The sequence below is a fragment of the Arvicanthis niloticus genome, chromosome 16 (genome assembly GCF_011762505.2).
Source record: "Arvicanthis niloticus isolate mArvNil1 chromosome 16, mArvNil1.pat.X, whole genome shotgun sequence".
Classification (NCBI taxonomy): Eukaryota; Metazoa; Chordata; class Mammalia; order Rodentia; family Muridae; genus Arvicanthis; species Arvicanthis niloticus.
This window is the reverse complement of record NC_047673.1, coordinates 12,230,446-12,237,856: the sequence shown is the minus strand read 5'-3', so window position 1 is coordinate 12,237,856 and position 7,411 is coordinate 12,230,446.

Sequence of the window (7,411 nt, the reverse complement as noted above, 5' to 3'; positions counted from 1 at the left end):
GAGGGACTCCAATGCAAAAGAAGAAAGTGGAAGAGGGAGAGGAGACCAGAAGCAAAGAAAGAAAGAGAATGAGGAAGAAAAGAATAAAGGGGGAGAGTCATTGTAGAAAGGCAGATGTTACGTTCAGGCTGGAAGAGCCATTCAGATAAAGCTCACAGATGTGACCACTCTGGCCTAAGGTGTAATGTGACATGTGTTCCAAAGACAGACAGAAATCTGTACAAACTCATACCATGTGTAGGGTTACAAAAGGAAATAGGTGAAACAGATGAACTACACATGCACACACACAGATAAACCCATACATATGCTCACACACATACTGCACATAAACCATACACACACTCACATACAAATACACATCACACACACATACACACACTCAGATAAACCATGCACATGCACACATACCTTACACACACATACACATACACAGATAAACCATACAAGTGTTCACACAGACCATACACATCAACTCACACCCACCACACATAAACCATACACCTACATGCTCACACACTCATCATACACACACCATACACACCATACACACTATACCCATACAGACCATACACACATACACACAGATAGATAAACAATATGCACCCTTACACACACCATACATACCATACACACATACAGCATACACACACAGATAAGCCATACACACTCACACATACAAACACACACATATACTCACTCACATACAAACACACACATACCATCAACATGCAAACATATATACACCATACACAAGCACCTACACAGAGGGAGAGAGAGAAAGAGAGAAAGAGAGAGAGAGAGAAAGAGAGAGAGGGAGAGAGAGAGAGAGAGAGAGAGAGAGAGAGAGAGAGAGAGAGAGAGCAAAGAGATGTGATTATCTAATCTACAGTATTGGAAGAAATTAAAAATGTGTCTTCTAAGAAGTCATAGCTGTAATTGGACCAGCCTTTCTCGCTGGTGTTACCTGTCTGAGTTGCTGCAACTGGCTACTTCAGGACAGATGTGGACCTCTGTCAACACCATCTCTGATAATACCCACAATCAATGCTCCATCAAACAGTAGCTCCAAGTAACAATCATAAGACACACCAAATAAGATATGATGAAAATAATGAATCACACTACAGTGGCTGGAGGGAATCTCTAATGCATAATTTGAGACATGCAATGGAAATAAGAAGAGTAACAAAAGCATGTATATATGTGTTGTAATTAATAATATGGAGAAGTGAACCTTCCAGAAATAAAGACACACAAGAATATGAATTACAATAAAACAGTCTGCTAAGATGATTAGTTGCATCAGAATAAGCTAAACAAAGGCCTCAGGGAAGCATCTGTCAGTCAACTAGCAATGTGGTCAGAGAGAGCAGACTTCAGAGCAGAGCAGAGCAGAGCAGAGCAGAGCAGAGCAGAGCAGAGCAGAGCAGAGCAGAGCAGAGCAGAACAGAGCAGAGCTTGAGGTCCTGACCATGCTTCTCTGATGTGCACGGGGAGACTGGAGACTGACAACACTGCAGAAAAACGGCCATGGAGGATGGGTGAAAACAACCATCAAATGACAAGGGGTAATGTGGGACATCAGGGCAGAGAAAGCCAGAGAATGGCCATTTCAGCTTCACTTACATCCCTGGGATGAAACATTCTGGCACAAAACAGCCTACAAGAAAAGGAATGTTTGGCTTAAATCCTAGATCACGATTTCATCATTGGTGTGAAGTTGAAGAATAAGAGGAACACCATATATATGGTCTAGGACAGAGAGTAAACTCCTCGATTCTTGCTGTTTACTCCTGTTTCATAATCAGCTTCCTCTGCTCTTCTACACATTTGAGCTCAGCTCATGAAACGAGGCTACCCACATTCTGGATGGGTCTTGTACCTCAATTAGTAAAACAAACCTCTGAAGACATGACACCAGCTAAACTTGATCTAGATAAGTCCTGTGTTGAGGCACTTTCAGGTAGTTCAAGATTATACCAAGCTGACAATTAAAGGTTAACACCTCAGCGTCCTAGCCAAGCATGGACACATTGCTGCTTAAAGTTTAGCCAAGAGTGGACACAGCACTGCTCACAACCTACCAAGAGAGGATGCAGTCTTGCCTTTAGCAAAGATGAGAAGCACAAAGCAGGCACTCTCTGTAGGACCAGCTAAAGCAAAGGCTAGCTTCCTTATGGCAAGTGTTTTCTCAGCAGGGCAAGTGTATGATAGTTTTATTGTACTGAGGGAAATGACAGCTGCAATTATGGATAAAACTAAACTTTTAGAACAGCTCTTTTGTTAAAAAATAAGACAAAATAAAGCTATTTTCTTATTAGAAAAACTGCACAGTAAGTTAGTGCACCCTGCTTTTGACAGAGACACACTAGCGGGAAACGCCACTGAAGAGAATCCTACAGAAAAGGGTCAGACAAGAGGGAGGTCATGTAAACAAACATTTACAAACACTTAGCAGCAGCTTGGGTGAATTGATTGTGGTCAAACTCAAAGATGGCTTGCTTGCAGGGTGAAAACAAAGCCCTATAATTTGGAGGCCACTGATCACCCTTCTAAAGCATTGTGTAATTAGGTGGAAATGTAGGATAAAGAAAAATTGAAACACCATTACATTAATGTTCCTCAAAACTTCAAGGTTAACCACTAAGTAAGCAGAAACAAAATGTATAAAAGCCAGAGATGAGAAAATTATGGCAGGGGAAATAGAAGAGGTTAATTAGAAAAATTTTCAAGATATAGCCACTGGCTGATTTAAAATACACACACACACACACACACACACATGGTAGAAAAATGAAACAGGTTAAATACTTTTAATCAACCAGCTTTATCATGTATGTGTTATACATCCATTTATCCATCTAATTAATTTTACAGAAAGAAGAGTGGGTAAGCCTAATTAGTATCAGAATTAAGGGACATTCAGCAAAAGTCTGTGTCAGTGTATAATCAGGGATGTCCAAATGCTGGGGATTTAACTATTCTAGAAACTTTATGAACCTCGTAATACAGCAACAAGAAAATTGACAGAACAGTGAAGCAAAATTGACAGACCCAACTTTTAAGTGAATACTTTTGAACTGCCTGTCTCATGTTAGATATATTAAGCAGACTGGAAATCAATAAGGATATACAGTACTGGAAAAAAGACCAAGGGATTTGAACTACGGGTCATTAGGTAAACACTGCACCCAGCATTTGGAAAATACTTCTGTTTCCTGAATACATTAAAATATTTTAAAAAGTGTTCAAATTGGAAATCAAATGCTGAGATTTTTTATGATGTATCTTAAAGGACATATTTCATTATTGACATTTAGCAAGCTATTAACAATATAAGATAAAATCTGTTTATTGATGATTTAACAATTTTCTAGATAATAAATATGTCAGGAAAGATTTAATTTCTCTTCCTCTATAACAATTTGTAATGCATTATTTATATTCAAGTAAAGTGATCAATACAAACTAGAGCTGTAGATGGTGTAGGAGAGAAGCTGTGTCAGGATTCTTTTAAATATAGACTTTGATGATGGGTATAGAGAGAAACATAATGATAAAAATTAATGTGCCAAAATAATGACAAGGTGTGGCAAAGTTGAGGTGGCTTGTAGAATGGCACAGCCAGATGGAGTCTCCACTGGACTCTGAATAAGGGTGTGAGTTGGAACTATGGGTGTGAAGATGTGGGGTTAATAGTTATGATTCCAGTGAGCTCTAAATCACCTCTCCCTTCTGACATCAAGGGAGATACAGACACAGACACAGAGACACAGAGGAGGCAAGCATGCAGAAGCTGAAGCTGAAACTGGAGAGACTCCTGTAGGAATCAGAGAGCATCCTGTACTGGTTCAGTCCACCCTCAACTAGGAAGATCTTGGCAGAGAACATAGCTGTGCCGAGCCTAACTGTAGGCTTCCATCAAACTGAACTGTAATATAATGAACTTATGAAAGCTTATGACACCCAGTGTGTGGCGTTTATTATGGTAATTCCAGGTGGCTAATATTGACAGATACTCTTCTGATACTGATGTTCAGATACAAAATATTTTAATCAAAACTTCAACATGGCATCTGTACTCTTTCTTTTTACTTCTCCCTTCTTCCACCCTTCTCCTACCCCCCCCGTGTGTGCAAGTGTGTGTGTGTGTTTGCACGTGTGTGTGTGTGTGTGTTGTGTTAGAACCACATACAAGATTCTAAACTTCATATGGATACTTATTGGTTCAAGGACCAGCAAAACACAGCACGTATCAAAACAATGCATTTATTTTCTTTATACTGTTATGATTTAATGCAAGAAAATAATTATAAATGATGAAGCTGACTGGTAGTGGCTGCCGTAGGTGAATGATGATGCATTTTCTCAGCAGAGAGAATAGACAGGATCACTTATAAACAACCCTAGAACAAGCATGTACATAGTATGGATTGGAGAATGAGAGACACATATAGACTCTCAAGTACAACATGTGTGACTAACTTGCTATAACGAAGTCAAAAATTTTAATAGTTTTAGGCATAGAGAATATAAACTTATTAACGAAAGGTAAGAAATATCTCCTGAGGGTGGGGAAGGCTCTAGGGAGGATTAGCTATGGAGTCAATCGAAAACCAAACCAAATAGACAAAAGACAAACTACTTCAAGGCAAAAGGTTGCATCAAAATCTTTTAAAGTTTAGTGAAAATTGTGTGGATAATCTTATATGGGGAAATAAATATGTTAACACAGATATAAAGATTCCAGGCAATGAGTAAAATAGACTTGTAAATTCAACCATATTATGCTTAAAAACTTCATTTCACTGAAATCATTCATAAAAAAAGTTGCATCCTGGGAACAATTTTTCATGAAATGCAAGAGTCTGTGGACATTATGTTTAGTATATTTAGTTAATTAGTAAGAAGTAAAAACTACATTAGGAAAAGAGAAGTAGAAATTGGAAGTAGATCACATGGAAGATTTGAAACCTAATTAATTCTTGGTCAATCACCATTTACCATACTACAAATATACTTTCACATGGAGTAACATTAAATGTTTTAAATTGGAGGATTCATGCTTCAGTAGCCTTAGAACTGTTGTATATGTTTGGGTTGAAACTGTGACCTTGGCTACAAATATACGAACCTGATGTATTGTCTGGTGGACATGCAGGTATGTGGACGCTGTAACTCAGCCCATTTTGTATATGAACCTGGTATTGTCTGGTGGAGAGGCAGGTATGTGGGTGTTATAACTCACCTCTTAGCAAGGCAACCCAGGAAAACATGGAGAGAATGTGCCCCAGAGCACTCAGTGAACAAACCCACAGCTGTGAACTGTGTAATTTACACAGGTGAAATCCACAGTATAAAAGGCACAGAGCAGTGTGGTTCACATACCACTGTTGAAAACTGCAGTGCAGGTTTCCCTAATGGTATGTTAGAAGACATATGAATTTACTTATGAAATATTTCATGTAAGAAATAGCAATAGAAAATTCAGAGTTGAACTGGGGAGTAATAGTGAGGTAGAATTATCCATGAGATCCATGACTCTTGGTAATCAGGGGCTGGGTCTCAGTATGGGAAGTATGCTTTCTGTTCTCTGCATACATAGATGACGGTATCCCTTAGTTGCTTAATAAGAACACATGGCCTTTCCCCACTATGACAGAGTAATGACATTGGATGTTCAATAAAGAACAGAGAAGCAAGAAGATGCCTGCCACTGTGCATATGGGCAAGCAAAGAGAGCAGAGCAGACACTGGAACCTGGAAGGAAGGAGATACATAGAGAAGCATGGTTGTATTTGGGTCAGAAATGTAGGCAATATGTCAGGAGCTAAGAGAGGAATGGTCTTAGATTGCCTTCCTTTCAGTGAGCTGCACACAGACTAGAGTAGGGCAAAATGGAAGTCTTAGGGTCTGAGGGCGCTGCAAGTAGGCTCGGTGAGGGTCAGTTTCCTTGTGCTGGAGAAAGATGTGACGGGAGCTGTCCAGTACAGTTGTTTATAAACTCAAAATGGGACATATAATCTCCCCACTAAGGAAAGGAGAAAGCAGCTGTGTGTGCATTTGAATATTTAGCAGGCAAGCCAGATCTAGAAGAAGCATCATTAGGACCGAGGAGCTCACAGAGTGAAGAGGACATTAAGAATAATGCTTTCTGAGGAGCTAATTACAAGCGTTTAGCTCTAGGTCCCCTCTGTCATTCACAAAGGGCTCACACATTCTAAGAATGTTTTATTTGTCTTGTAGTTATGTTCACTTCAGACGGCTTTTTAAGGACAGAGTTACTTCAAAAAGGAGACTCAGAGACTTGGACGTATTTCTTCTTTCAGGCCATGTCGCTTCATGAAGAGCATTAGAAACTAGACTAACACTGTATTTCTATGTAGTAGCAGTCAGTAGTACTGTGCCCAATAAGAACAAACTATTTTTATGGCTTTCTGAAATTCGCTCAATACGTATGTCCTTTGATTCAACAATGTAAGTTCAGCATCGCTTCAGATTTGCAAAGGAGAGGGGGATGAAGAAAGATATTCCTTCCTTTCATAGTTTGTAACAGTTTGCTTTTCCCTCTTTTTTTTTTTAAATGTTTGTTTTATAGAAAAATTGAGGAAGATACCAGGATTGGTTGGCTAGATTTCCCGTCCTAACTCAGGTCTGTTCTAGTCCCATCCACTATCAGTAACATCATCAATGTTCACTTGCATCATGCAAAGGAACCCATACTTACATCCCATTGTCATTCAGAGACAACAGTTTGCATTGGGACTCACTTACGATGTTGAGTGTGAACTGATAGGTAATGGCATATGCCCACCAGGACAGGTCATACAAAGCAGGCTCTGTGTCCCAAATTTCTCTTCTTCACCCAGTCTTCTTCCTCTCTGTATCCATGGAAACCTACTGGTGGGTTCAAGGTCTACAGATCAGCCTTCTCAGAATGCCATTGAATTTGAATTCTACTGTGTAGTCCCTCAGATGGTTTTCTCTCTTGTAAGAATTTGCATTTGAATTCCCCCCTGTTCTGTCCCTCTTAATGTTGATACAAGGTAATGTCCTCTCTTCACCAGTTGACCTGCCCATTGACAGAAGGTGAATACTCAATAGAATATTATAAAAAGAAGTGAGGGTTCAGAAGTGCTTTAGTTTTTAATTTGACCTTTATCTTAATTGCAATTTTTTTTAGTTCAAAATTATTTTTAAGTATAAACTGCATTTCTCAGACTGGAATTACCTACTAAAAAGTTAAAAGTTTTAAAGTTATATAATCGGTGTTTCTTCAACAAAGATTGAAATTTAAGAATCTTAATTAAAATTGATATTTACCACAAGGAAAAGAAGACAAATACAGCAACCTATACACGCACCAGGAAGAAAAGTGATAAAGCTGTCACATTGACATTTATTCAAT